This window comes from Enhydra lutris, unplaced genomic scaffold (genome assembly GCF_002288905.1).
Source record: "Enhydra lutris kenyoni isolate GAN:26980312 unplaced genomic scaffold, ASM228890v2 scaffoldscaffold12, whole genome shotgun sequence".
Lineage (NCBI taxonomy): Eukaryota > Metazoa > Chordata > Mammalia > Carnivora > Mustelidae > Enhydra > Enhydra lutris.
Genome location: NW_019154096.1, coordinates 51,746,840 through 51,761,858, shown reverse-complemented (window position 1 = coordinate 51,761,858; position 15,019 = coordinate 51,746,840).

Here is a 15,019-nt window from a genome sequence, read left to right as displayed (position 1 = left end):
TGTGTGTGTGTGTGTGTGTGTGTGTGTGTGTATGTGTGTATGTGTAAGTATCTTCATCTTTTATCTAAGTCAGCCTGGGTGCAGGGAAGGGTAGGGGAGTTCTGGTCCTCTCAACACTATGTTGCTGTGGGTTAGGGTTAAAAAGGAAGAAGCAGTGATAGTGTTGAATACCCAGATACAGCCTCAACTTGGCTAATGTATGGATCACTTTGCAGTTTTGGTATGGTGGAGATTATCTGAATATGTGAGAGATATCTGTTGGGCCCTGTGGCCACTGGGCTAGAGAAATAAAAACAGGCTCACATATGGGAAAAGAAGAAAGGAGAGGACAACTTACCAGGAGGGGAGGAAGGGTGTACCTTGATCAAGGCTAGGCAACAATACCAAATTTATTTCCAATTTATTTTTACTTGAATCAACTTATTTCATCATCACAATAATCATAGGACTGGTTTATATTTCCATTCTACACATGAGTCTATGTGCCTTAAAGCAGCTCTGGTCAGTTGGGTTTTTTAGCCTTTCACTTTCAAAGCCATAGTCTTTATATGCTCTATTTTGCTGCTTTATTGGTGGTATCTTTTATAAATATGGCTTTGAAAACAAAGTGTATCATTGTGATTTGCTCTCGCAGAAGTATGGCTATACTTTCCAGTTGCTTCTTATTTTAAGTAGTAATTTAAATATAGTATTATAAAGAATTTGGAAAATATGGAAAGAAGGGAAAATAATCTTTTTTCCACTATTTTTAAAAATTTAAATTAAATTAACGAATAGTGTATTATTAGTTTCAGATTTAGTGTTCAGTGATTCATCAGTCTTATGTAACACCTAGTGGTCATTACATCCCATGCCCTCCTTAATGTCCACTACCCAGTTACCCCATCCCTACACCCCTACTCCCTCTAACAACCCTCAGTTTGTTTCCTATGATTTAGAGTCTCTTATGGTTTGTCTCCTTCTCTGATTTCATCTTGTTTTATTTTTCCCTCCCTGCTCCTATGCTCCTCTGGTTTGTTTCTTAAATTCCACATATGAGTGAAATCATATGATAGTTGTCTTTCTCTGATTGGCTTATTTCACTTAGTATAATACCTTCTGGTTCCATCCATGTCATTGCAAATGGCAAGATTTCATTTTCTCAATTGCTGAGTAATAGTCCATTGTATATATAAACCATATCTTCTTTATTCATTCATCTGTCAGTGGGCATCTGGGCTCTTTCCATAGTTTGGGTATTGTGGACATTGTTGCTCTGTGCGGGTGCCCCTTCCCATCTTTACATTTTTATATTTGGGATAAATGCTTAGTAGTGCAGTTCTTGGGTCATAGGGTAGTTATTTTTTTCAAATTTTTGAGGAACTGTTTTCCAGAGTAGCTGCACCAGCGTGCATTCCCACCAACAGTGTAAGAGGGTTCCCCTTTCTCTGCATCCTCAACAACATCTATTGTTTCCTGAGTTGTTAATTTTAGCCATTCTGACTGGTGTGAGGTGGTGTCTCATTTTGTATTTCTCTGATGCTGTGTGATATTGAGCGTTTTTTCAGGTGTCTGTTGACCATTTGTAGGTCTTCTTTGGAGAAATGTCTGTTCATGTCTTCTGCCCATTTCTTGATTGAATTACTCAGTCTTTGGGTGTTGAATTTGTTGAGTTCTTTATAGATTTTGGATACTAGCCCTTTATCTGATAAAACATTTACAAATATCTTCTCCCATTCTGTTGGTTGTCTTTCGGTTTTGCCAACTATTTCCTTTGCTGTACAAAAGCCTTTTATTTTGATGAAGTCTCAATTGTTAATTTTTGCCTTTGTTCCCCTTGCCTTTGGAGACATGTCCAGCAAGAAGAAGTTTGTGCAGCTGAGGTCAAAGAGGGTGCTATCTGTGTTCTCCTCTAGGATTTTGATGGTATGCTGTTTCACATGTAAATCTTTCATCCGTTTTATGTCTATTTTTGTGTATCGTGTAAGGAAATGGTCCAGTTTCATTCTTCTGCATGTGGCTGTCCAGTTTTCCCAATACCGTTTGTTGAAGAGGCTGTCTTTTTTCCATTGGACATTCTTTCCTGCTTTGTTGAAGATTGGTTGACCATAGAGTTGAGGGTCCATTTCTGGGTTCTCTGTTATGTTCCATTGTTTTTTTTCTGGTGGTACGTTTTTTTTTTTTTTTTTTTTTTTTTTTGCTGCTGCTTTCATACTTTCTTGATTACAGCTTTGTAATGCATCTTGAAATCTGGAATTGTGATGCCACTGGCTTTGGTTTTCTTTTTCAATATTGCTTTGGTGCGATCTTTTCTGGTTCCCCGCAAATTTTAGGATTATTTATTCTAGCTCTGTGAAAAATGCTGATGGTATTTTGATAGGGATTGCTTTGGATGTATAGATTTCTCAGGTAGAATAGACATTTTAACAATATTTGATCTTCTGATTCATAAGCATGGAATGTTTCTCTGTTTCTTTGTGTCTTCCTCAATTTCTTACATGAGTGTTCTATAGTTTTCAGAGTATAAATCCTTTGCCTTTTTGGCTAGGTTATTCCTAGGAATCTTACGGTTTTTGGTGCAATTGTAAATGGGATTGATTCCTTAATTTCTCTTTCTTCTGTCTCATTGTTAGTGTATAGAAATGCAACTGGTATCTGTGCATTGATTTTATATCCTGCCATGTTGCTGAATTCCTGTATGAGTTCTAGCAATTTTGAGTTAGAGTCTTTTGGATTTTCCATGTAGAGCATCATGTCATCCATGAGTGGAAGTTTGTCTTCTTTGCTGATTCAGATGCCCTTTATTTCTTTTTGTTGTCTGATTACTGAGGCTAGGACTTCCAGTACTTGTTGAATAACAGTGGTGGTGAGAGTGGACATCCCTATCATGTTCCTGACTTTAGGGGAAAAGCTCTCAGTTTTTCCACATTGAGAATGGTATTCACCGTGGGCTTTTCATATATGGCTTTTATGATATTGAGGTATGTTCCTTCTATCCCTATACTGTGAAGAGTTTTAATCAAGAAAGTATGCGATACTTCGTCAACTGCCTTTTCTGCATTTATTTACAGGACGATATAGCTCTTGTCTTTTCTTTTATTAATGTAGTATATCACATTGATTTGCAGATGTTGTACCACCCTTGCACCCCAGGAATAAATCCCACTTGGTCGTGGTGAATAATCCTTTAATGTACTGTTGGATCCTATTGGCTAATATCTTGGTAAGACTTTTAGCATCCATGTTCTTCAGGGATCTTGGTCTGTAATTCTCTTTGGTGAGGTCTTTGTCTGGTTTGGGAATCAAGGTAATGCCAGCCTCATAGAGTTTGGACGTTTTCCTTTCATTTCTGTTTTTTGAAATAGCTTCTGAAGAATAGGTATTACTCTGGAAAGCCATCTGGGCCTGGACTCTTGTTTGGGAGATTTTTATTGCTGCTTCAATTTTCTTGCTGGTTATGGGTCTTCTATTTCTATGGGTTTTCTATTTCTTCCTGTTACAGTTTTGGTAGTTTATGCATTTCTAAGAATGCATCCATTTCTTCCAGATGACCTAATTTGTTGGCATATAGTAATATATAACATATAATATATAGTAATAGTAATATATTCATATAAATGTTTATATTTCCTTTGCTATTGGTTGCGATCTCTCCTCTTTCCTTCATGATTTTATTTATTTGGGTCATTTCTTTATTCTTTTTGATAACTCTGGCTGGAGGTTTATTGATCTTATTCTTTCAAAGAACCAGGTGCTAGTTTCATTGATCTGTTTTAATGTTCTTTTGGTTTCTATTTCATTGATTTCTGCTCTGTTCTTTATTAATTATTTTCTCCTGCTGGATTTAGGCTTAAATTGCTGTTTTTACTCCAGCTCCCTTAGATGTAAGGTTAGCTTGTGTACTTGAGGCCTTTCTTGTTTCTTTTTTTTTTTTTTTTTTTTTTTTTTTAAGTTTTTTTTTTTTTATTTGACAGAGAGAAATCACAAGCAGGCAGAGAGGCAGGCAGAGAGAGAGGAGGAAGCAGGCTCCCTGCTGAGCAGAAAGCCCGATGCGGGGCTTGAACCCAGGACCTGGGATCATGACCTGAGCCGAAGGCAGCGGCTTAACCCACTGAGCCACCCAGGCGCCCCAGAGGCCTTTCTTGTTTCTTGAGAAAGGTTTGTATTGCTGTACACTTCCCTCTGCCTTTGCTGCATTCCAAAATATTTTGAACAGTTGTGTTTTCAATTTCATTTGTTTCTGTGAACTTTTAAAATTCTTCTTTTATTTCCTGATTGGCCTGTTCATTTTTCAGTAGGATGCTCTTTAGCCTCCATGTATTTGAGTTCCTTCCAAATTTCCTCTTGTGATTGAGCTCAAGTTTCAAAGAATTGTAGTCTAAAAATATGCAAGGAACAATCCCAATAATTTTGGTACCAGTTGAGATGTGATTTGTGACCCAGTAGGTGATCTATCCTGGAGAATGTGTCATGTGCACTTGAGAAGAATGTGTATTCTGTTGTTTTAGGATGGAATACTCTGAATGTATCCATGAAGTCCAGCTGGTCCACTGTGCCATTCATAGCTCTTGTTAACTTGTTGATTTTCTGCTTAGATTATCTGTCCATTACTGTGAGTGGGGTGTTGAAATCCCCTACTATTATTGTATTATTATCAATATGTTCCTTTAATTTGGTTATTAATTGGTTTACATAATTAGCTGCTCCCATATTAGGGGCATAGATATTTACAACTGTTACATCTTCTCATTGGATAGGCCCTTTAATTATGATATAGTGTTCTCCCTCATCTCTTATTACAGTCTTTGGTTTAAAAATCTAATTCGTCTGATATGAAGATTGTGACTCCAGCTTTCTTTTGATGTCCATTAGCATAATAAATTGTTCTCCATCCCCTCACTTTCAATCTGGAGGTGACTTTGGGTCTAAAATGAGTCTCTTATAGACAGTATATGGATGGATCTTGCTTTTTAAAAAAATATTTTATTTATTTATTTGACATACAGAGATCACAAGTAGGCAGAGAGGCAGGTGTGGGGGGTAGCAGGCTCCCCACTGAGCAGAGAGCCCGATGCGGGTCTTGATCCCAGGACCCTGGGATCATGACCTGAGCCAAAGGCAGAGGCTTAACCCACTGAGCCACCCACGTGCCCTAGATCTTGCTTTTTAAATCCAATCTGATACCCTGTATCTTTTGATTGGAGCATTTAGCCTATTTACATTCAGGGTAACTTTTGAGAGATATGAATTTAGTGCCATGGTATTACCTATAAAGTCACTGTTTCCGTATATTGTCTCTTTTCCTTTCTAGTCTATGTTACTTTTGGCTTTGTCTTCACAAAGGATCTCCTTTAATAATTCTTGCAGGGTTGCTTTAGTGATCACAATTTCTTTTTTTTTAATTTCTTTTTTTAAATTTATTTTCAGCATAACAGTATTCATTGTTTTTGCACCACACCCAGTGCTCCATGCAATCCATGCCCTCTCCAATACCCACCACTTGTTTCCCCCAACCTCCCACCCCCCGCCCCTTCAAAACCCTCAGATTGTTTTTCAGAGTCCATAGTCTCTCATGGTTCACCTCCCCTTCCAATTTCCCTTAACTCCCTTCTCCTCTCCATCTCCCTATGTCCTCCATGTTATTTGTTATGCTCCACAAATAAGTGAAACCATATGATACTTGACTCTCTCTGCTTGACTTATTTCACTCAGCATAATCTCTTCCAGTTCCGTCCATGTTGCTACAAAAGTTGGGTATTCATCCTTTCCGTTGGAGTCAAAATACTCCATAGTGTATATGGACCACATCTTCCTTATCCATCCGTCCGTTGAAGGGCATCTGTGGTTCTTTCCACAGTTTGGCAACCGTGGCCATTGCTGCTATAAACATTGGGGTACAGATGGCCCTTCTTTTCACTACATCTGTATCTTTGGGGTAAAAACCCAGTAGTGCAATTGCAGGGTCATAAGGAAACTCTATTTTTAATTTCTTGAGGAATCTCCACACTGTTCTCCAAAGTGGCTGCACCAATTTGCATTCCCACCAACAGTGTAAGAGGGTTCCCCTTTCTCCACATCCCCTCCAACACACGTTGTTTCCTGTCTTGCTAATTTTGGCCATTCTAACTGGTGTAAGGTGGTATCTCAATGTGGTTTTAATTTGAATCTCCCTGATGGCTAGTGATGATGAACATTTTTTCATGTGTCTGATAGCCATTTGTATGTCTTCATTGGAGAAGTGTCTGTTCATATCTTCTGCCCATTTTTTGATATGATTTTCTGTTTTGTGTGTGTTGAGTTTGAGGAGTTCTTTATAGATCCTGGATATCAACCTTTTGTTTATACTGTCATTTGCAAATATCTTCTCCAATTCTGTGGGTTGCCTCTTTGTTTTCTTGACTGTTTGCTTTGCTGTGCAGAAGCTTTTGATTTTGATGAAGTCCCAAAAGTTTATTTTCGCTTTTGTTTCCTTTGCCTTTGGAGACATATCTTGAAAGAAGTTGCTGTGGCTGATATCAAAGAGATTACTGCCTATGTTCTCCTCTAGGATTCTGATGGATTCCTGTCTCATGTTGAGGTCTTTTTTCCATTTTGAGTTTATCTTTGTGTACGGTGTAAGAGAATGGTCGAGTTTCATTCTTCTACATATAGCTGTCCAGTTTTCCCAGCACCGTTTATTGAAGAGACTGTTTTTTTTCCACTGTATATTTATTCCCTGTTTTGTCGAAGATTATTTGACCATGGAGTTGAGGGTCCATATCTGGGTTCTCTACTCTGTTCCACTGGTCTATGTGTTTGTTTTTATGCCGGTACCATGCTGTCTTGGTGATCACAGCTTTGTAGTAAAGCTTGAAATCAGGTAACGTGATGCCCCCAGTTTTATTTTTGTTTTTCAACATTTCCTTAGCGATTCAGGGTCTCTTCTGATTCCATACAAATTTTAGGATTATTTGCTCCAGCTCTTTGAAAAATACTGGTGGAATTTTGATTGGAATGGCATTGAAAGTATAGATTGCTCTAGGCAGTATAGACATTTTAACAATGTTTATTCTTCCGATCCAAGAGCATGGAATGGTCTTCCATCTTTTTGTGTCTTCTTCAGTTTCTTTCATGAGTGTTCTGTAGTTCCTCGAGTACAGATCCTTTACCTCTTTGGTTAGGTTTATTCCCAGGTATCTTATGGTTCTTGGTGCTATAGTAAATGGAATCGATTCTCTAATTTCCCTTTCTGTATTTTCATTGTTAGTGTATAGTGATCACAATTTCTTTTAGTTTGTGTTTCTCCTGGAAGCTTTTTATCTCTCCTATTCTGAATGATAGCTTTGCCTGATAAAAGCATTGTTGACTGCATATTTTTCTCATTTAGCACCCTGAATATATCTTGCCAGTCCTTTCTGGCCTTCTAGGTCTCTATGGATAGGTCTGTTTCCAGTCTAATGTTTCTACCATTGTAGGTTAAGGAGCTCTTTCCTCAATTGTCTTTCAGGATTTTCTGTTTATCTCTCAAATTTGCAAGCCTCACTATTATATGTTGGGGTGTTGATCTATTTTTATTGATTTTGAGGGGCATTTTCTCTACCTCTTGGACTTCAGTGGCTGTTTCCTTTCTCAGATTGGGGAAGTTCTTAGCTATAATTTGGTCAAATATACCTTCTGTCCTCCCCTCCTCTTCTTCTTCTGGGACTCCAACTATTCTAATATTGCTTTGCTTTATGATATCACTTATTTCTCGAATTCTCCTGTCTTGATCCAGTAGTTGTTTATATCTTTTTTCTCAGCTTCTTTATTCTTCATCCTTTGGTCTTCTATATCACTAATTCTCTCTTGTACCTCATTTATCCTAGCAGTTAGAGCCTGCATTTTTTATTGTACCTCTCACACCACTTCACCCATTTTGCCCATCCCCCTTTGCCCCTCCATTCTGGAAACCATCAGTTTGCATTCTTTATTTATATGCCTATTTCTCCTTTTTTTAGTTTATTCATTTGTTTTGTTTTTTAGATTTCAGGTATAAGTGAGATCATATGACCTTAGTCTTTCTATGAATTATTTTACTTTGTGTGATATCCTCTAGGTTCATCCATGTTGTTGCAAATGGTAAGATCTCATTGTTTTTTATGACTAATATTCCATTATATATGTCTATATCTCTATATATCTATATCAATATTTTTAGCCATTCATTTATTGATGGACACTTGGCTATTGTAACTAATGTAGTAAAAATAAAGGAGCATGTATCTTTTAGAATTAATGTTTTCTTTTTTTGGGGGGTAAATACTGAGTAATGGAATTAACTGGTTCATGTGGTATCTTTACCTTTAGTTTTTTGAAGAACCATGATACTGTTTTCGACAGCAGTTGTATCAGTTTACATTCACACCAACAGTGCATGAGGGTTCCTTTTTTTTCCTCTCTACATCTTCAACAAAGCTTGTTATTTTTGTCTTTTTGATTCTAGCCATTCTGATAGGTATAAAGTGATATCTCATTGTGGTTTTGATTTGCATTTCCCTGATCATTAGTAATGTTGAACACCTTTTCATGTGTCTGTTGGCCATCTGTATGTCCATGTTGGAAAAATGTCTATTCAGATGCTCTGCCCATTTTAAAATTGGATTATTATTATTGGTGTGGAGTTATTTAAGTTCTTTATATATTTTGGATATTCACCCCTTACTGGATATATCATTTGCAAATATCTTCTTCCGTTCAGTACATTGTCCATTCAATACATTGTCAATACATTGTTGATGGTTTCCTTTGCTGTGCAAAACCTTTTTATTTTGTTGTAGTCCTAATAATTTAATTTTGCTTTTGTTTCCCTTACTTGAGCATGCATGTGTAGAAAAATGTTGTGAAGGCAGATGTCCAAGAAACTATTGCCTGTGTTTTCTTCTAGGATTTTTATGGTTTCATGGCTCACATTTAGATTTTTAATCCATTTTGAGCTTATTTTTGTGTGTTGTGTAAGAAAGTGGTCCAGTTTTTTCTTTTGCATGTAGCTGTCCAGTTTTTCCAGCATCATTTATTAAAGAGACTGTCCTTTCCCCATTTATATTTTTGCCTCTTTGTAATAGATTAATTGACCTTATAAGTGTGGGTTTATTTCTGGGCTCTCTATTCTGTTCAGTTGAGCTATGTGTCTGTTTTCGTGCCTGTTGACTTCCAGGTCATGATACCTCCAGCTTTATTGTTCTTTCTCAAGATTGCTTGGGCAATTCATTGTCTTTGGTGATTTTATACAAATTTTAGCATTATTTGTTCTCACTCTGTGAAAAATGCTGTTAGTATTTTATAGGGATTGCATTGAATCTGTAAATTGCTTTGGGTAGTATGGACATTTTAACAATATTAATTCTTCCAATCCATGAACATGGAACATTTTTACATTTGTTTGTGTCATTTTAAATCTCTTTCATTAGTGTTTTATATTTTTCAGAGTACAGTATAGTTTTCTGCTTCTTAGGTAAGTTTATTACTATGTATTTTTCTTTTTTTTGGTGCAATTATAAATGGAGTATTTGTGTTTTAATCCTATTTCCACCACCTTTTTGCTGTCTGACCTTGTACAACTTAACTTAGGTATTTCAGTTTCTCCATATTTAAATTAAGAATGTAGTACCCACCTGTTGAAAGGATTAAATGAGTTAACACATGGAAAACCCTTCAGATATTGCCTACTATAGAGTAAATGTTGTTTAAGTAAAGGATATTATTACTGTTAATTTTCCACTGATAAATATTTAGTTTATTTCATTTTCTCATCTGATAAATAATGCTATCTCTGTTCATATAGATTTTGTAGGACTTTGATTACTTGCTTAAAATGGATTTCCAGGATTGGAATTGCTGAGTCAAATGTATTTTTTAAAGCTCTTGAAACAGCTCACCAAATTGCTTTCCAAGTGTGTTGCTAATTTATAATTTACCCTCCCCCTTGCAGTGAGTTAGAATGATTATAGTTTTATCTTGTGAGTGCTCTTCGCAAAATGTTATAAATGTATCACAGCGTTTTCTTGACATTTTTTATATTAGAAGATTTATCTTCAATTAGAAATGTAATTACTTCAGGAATTATCATATATATCAATGTAAATGAAAGCCTGTTTTGTTGTACATGGACTTAAGTGGAAAGCCTTGTTTTCTTTTCTTTCTTCTTTTTTTTTTTTTTTAGATTTTATTTATTTGAGAGAGTGAGAGAGAGAGAGAGAGCACAAGAGGGGGAAGGAGCAGAGGGAGAGGGAGAAGCAGACTCCCCACTGAGGAGGGAACCCAATGCAGGATTTGATTCCAGGACCCCAGGAACACGACCCAAGCCAAAGGCAGACGCTTAACTGACTGAGCCACCCAGGTGTCCAAGCCTTATTTTCTGAGTATAGACACAGAACAGAGAGAGTTGGTGGACATAACCAAATGTTTTATACCACTAAGCTCAGATTGCCTGATAGGTCTGTCTCCATGATGGAGGTTATCTTGTCAATGGGAAAATAATGAAAATAATATCAAATCAAGCACTTACTAGGTTCAAGCTGTATAATAAGGAATTTACACCTATTGTGTCATTTAGGGCATACAAATCATATGCGGAAATACTATTAGCACTGTTTACACATGGAAAACTAGAGCTCTGAGGGGCTAAGTAACTTGCCCAAGGTCATCAGAATGGGGATTCAAACTATGGCAGTGTAATGCCCAGGGCCATACTCTCTTACCACTACCCTATTTTGAGTATTGAAAGAGGTTAAGGTATATTCATATTGGGTACAATTTTAAAAACATAATCCACTGATCAGACTGTACTGTTACATTGACCTGAGAGAAATATCCCTAGAAAAGGGTATTCTTGCCCTAAGTACATTTGCTAGGATGTGAAGACTAAGGAGGAAACCTGGAACCTCATTTGGAATTATAAGTGTTAGTTAGCTTTGTCCATCAATGGTCGACCATTCTTACTGGCATGCATTTTGGCTGATAGACTAGGAAAGTCACAGGGATAGCCAGGGTTTGGACTGAGTGAGAGAGTAAGGCATTTTTACCTTTATCTGTCCATATTTTCCTCTGCTTTCTGTCTCCTGGAATTGGCTATAATCTGGGCCTGAAGTTTAAAAAAATCATAATTGCTATATTATTGATTAAAATCTAATGTTCTCTTTTCTTGATCAGTTTTTATATTAGCCTTCTGTGACTGTATACTGTTTTGAATTATTTAAAGATTAAAAAAAACTTTGCCCGTGTGTATGTTTTATTTTAAAACTGGCAGCTGTAAGAAACAAAAATTGTTTTTCACTTGAGCATGACCCTTAATTGACTCCTCCTTATCCCCACCCCTATTTTTAATAGGTAGAACAAAATGTTCCCATCCCTGTCCCTAAAACTTATTCTAGGACTGAGTAAACAGTCTCTTTAAAATTTTTAAATGCATTTTAAGTCATGGCTTACCCAAGTTTTCAAATTTTATTTCAATGTGCATTATTCATCTGAAAAAGCACAGTTCAAGTCCCATTCCTTCAATAAAGCCTTACCTGGCTGCTCTTGCCTTGCCAGTGTTTCTCACTCCTGACTTAACATTTGCTATATAATTATGCACTGGTCTGTGAAATAGCTTATCTAGTTTGCCTTTTTTTTTTCTACTTACTTCCTATAACAGCACTATTTTATATTTGTGCACTCTTTGGATTTAATGGTGATTCTCAAATAGGTATGGAGTGTGTGTCTGAGGGGTGATGAGTTGGGGAGACAGGTAGCTGCCTATCAGACTTTACAGATAAAGAGGGTCACATGTACCTTGGAAAAGCATGGAACGTCTAGCCACCTGTCCTAGCCAGTAAACTAGAGCCTACCAAGTGAACAAGGATAGAAAGGGAGATATGAGAATGGAGAAGGAGTTCCTCCTTGACCAAGGGTTGGGGTGAGGTAGATACAGACAATACAGGTGAGAAACTTCAGAGGTGTGTGAGATATTTAGGTTTATTAAAAGAAGTTTGAGAAATATTGCTCTAGAAGTGTACACTCCAGTAAGATAGCTATTGGACACAGGTGGCTTTTGAGTACTTGAAATATGGCTTGATTGAATTGAGATGTTCTGTTAACTATGAAACATTGGATTTCAGACTTTTTATAAAAATTATGTCAAATGTAAAATATCTCACTAATTTTATGTTAATTACATGTTGAAGTGATAATATTTAGATATATTGAGCTAGATAAAATATTATTAATTTTACCTGTTTCTTTTTACCTTTTTTTGTGTAACTGCTGGAGAATTTAAAATTACCTATGTGGCTCATATTTGTGGTCCTCATTATAGTTCTATTGGGCAACACCACTCTAGGATGCAGATTATGAGTGTGCAGGGACTGCTTTTTTCATCTTTGTCATACCTAGCATCTAGCACTGTGCCAGGCACCTGGTAAGTACTCCCTGAATGCTTATTTAATCATGTCTTCCCTTCCAACTAGATTAAAACCTTCTGACAACCCACCACTGCATTTTAATGTTTTGAGTGCCTCCCAATAGGCTTAGTAGAGTGTTACACACATAGTAGGCATTTGGAACATGTTTATTAGATGAATGAATAAAATAATGTTTTCTGATGGAAACTTCCCAGATGTTTACTTCATTTCTTACTAGCCAGTTTCCAGCTGGTTTTCAGACATTTTCAGTGTGATATGTCTGGCTGCTTGCCCCTTTCCTTGTCTCTCCTTTCTCATTTCCCCTTTCCCTGTTCATCTAAATTCTTTTTCCTGGGCATCTTTAAACCAGCATGGCATGTGGTTCTGACAGTCTTTTATTTATTCCTTCAAAAGCCATTTAGTTGGTTCCCTCTTGTTTCTAGCTTTTTGTTTGTCCTTGCAAATTTCAATTAAAGTTCACTGAGGGGAATGGAGCTTGCCAAAGGCTGAGAGAGAAGGATCTAGCTTTTCTCTCTCTCTGCCCAGACACCTGCACAGGCCTTTCTCAGTGGGGCTCACTACAGTGTGATTCACTTGGCAGATTGGAACCCTCTACAGGCCATTATCTTTTACAACTAAATATCTGAATGGGAGTGAGAACAAGAGAGAAAAAAGAGAGAATGTGAGCCAAGTAAGAAAAAGTATACAAAGGCATAGACAATCTGAAGATTTGGATGATGGTGCCATCCCTAGTCCTTATCATGAGTATAATTTGGGGGAAATCGCTTCTTGGAATCTCAGATCTTCATTAGAAAAAACAGGGAGACAGGATGATTTCTAGGCTTCTTTCTGGAAATAACACTCAGTGATTCTCTAACCATTAACTGGAGAGAGCAGGAATGAGAAATGATGATCAGACCATTGTGAATTCAGAATGGGAACTTTGTTGGTTGACCCACCCTTTGTGACCTTGTGTGTTCTATAATTCTAATATCAACATTGTAAATTCTCTTGCTCTTTAATCCTACTTGTTATTTTTTCTTCTGGAAACAGAATACCCATAAGAGAGGGGTTCTGGAAGGATTTACTTTGGCCCTAATTACTTTTGGTTTTTCACCAGTCGCTTTTCCTTTGTATTTTTTTATTGTGTTAAAATACATATAACATAAAATTTACCATCTTAACTATTAAGTGTACTCTACAGTGGCATTAAATAAATTCACACTTTTGTGTAGCCATTACTGCCATCCTTCCCCATAACTCTTTTCATCTTGTAAATCTAAAACTCTCTACTTATTAAACGATAACACCTCATTCTCCCTTCTCCGTGTACCTGGAAATCACCATTATACCATATAGAATTTTTTCCTTTGTAAGGCTCAGTAATACTCCATTGTATATCTAGACCACATTTACTTATTCATTCATCTGTCAGTGGACACTTGGATTGCTCCCATATTTTAGCTATTGTTAATAATGCTGCTATGAATATGGGTGTACAAATATGTTTTTGAGATCCCATTTTCAGTTATTTTGGATATATACCTAGAAGTGGAATTGCTGGGTCATATGAGAATTCTATTTTTTAGTTTTTTGATACTATTATCCATAGCTATACCATTTGAAATTCTTACCAATATTCACAAGGGCTCAAGTTTCTCTACATGTTCACAAATACTTGTTTTCTGTTTTTTAATATTAGCCATCCTAATGGGTATGAGGTAGTATCTATCTCATTGTATTTTTGATTTGTATTTCCTTTTCATATGCTTATTATCCATTTGTATATCTTCTTTGGAGAAATGACTGTTCAAGTCCTTTGTCCATTTTTGAATTGGGTTTTTTGTTGCTGCTGAGTTTTAGATATTCTCTATATATTTCGGTTATTAATCCCTTATCAGACACAGATGATTCCTCAGTTATGATGGTTTGACTTACAACTTTCAGACTTTATGACAGTGTGAAAGTGATACATATTCAGGAGAAACCATACTTCAAGTTTCGAATTCTGATCTTTTTCCAGGCAGTGATAGTGATATATGATATGATACTCTCTCATGGTGCTGGGCATACAGTGAGCTGTAGCTGTCAGTCATCCATGCAATTACAAGGGTAAAAACATAACCATTCTGTACCCATATGACCATTTTGTTTTTTACTTTCAGTATAGAATTCAATAAATTACATAAAATAGTCAACACTTAATTATAAGATAGACTTTATGTTAGATGATTTTTCCTAACCATGGGCTAATGTAAGTGTTTTAAGCACATTTAAGAAAGGGTAGACCAAACTGTGATGTGTGGCAGGTGAGGTGTATTAAATGTATTTTTGACTCACGACATTTTTAGTTTATGATAGGCTTCCTTATCAGGACATAACCCCATTGTAAGTCAAGGAAAATCTGTATGTGATTTGCAATTACTTTTTCCCACTCAGTGGGTTGTCTTCTTACTCTGTGGATAGTGTCTCTTGATGTACAAATTTTAAAAATTTTGGGACGGCTGGGTGGCTCAGTTGGTTAAGCAGCTGCCTTCGGCTCAGGTCATGATCCTAGCGTCCTGGGATCGAGTCCCACATCGGGCTCCTTGCTCATCAGGGAGCCTGCTTCTCCCTCTGCCTCTGCCTGCCATTCTGTCTGCCTG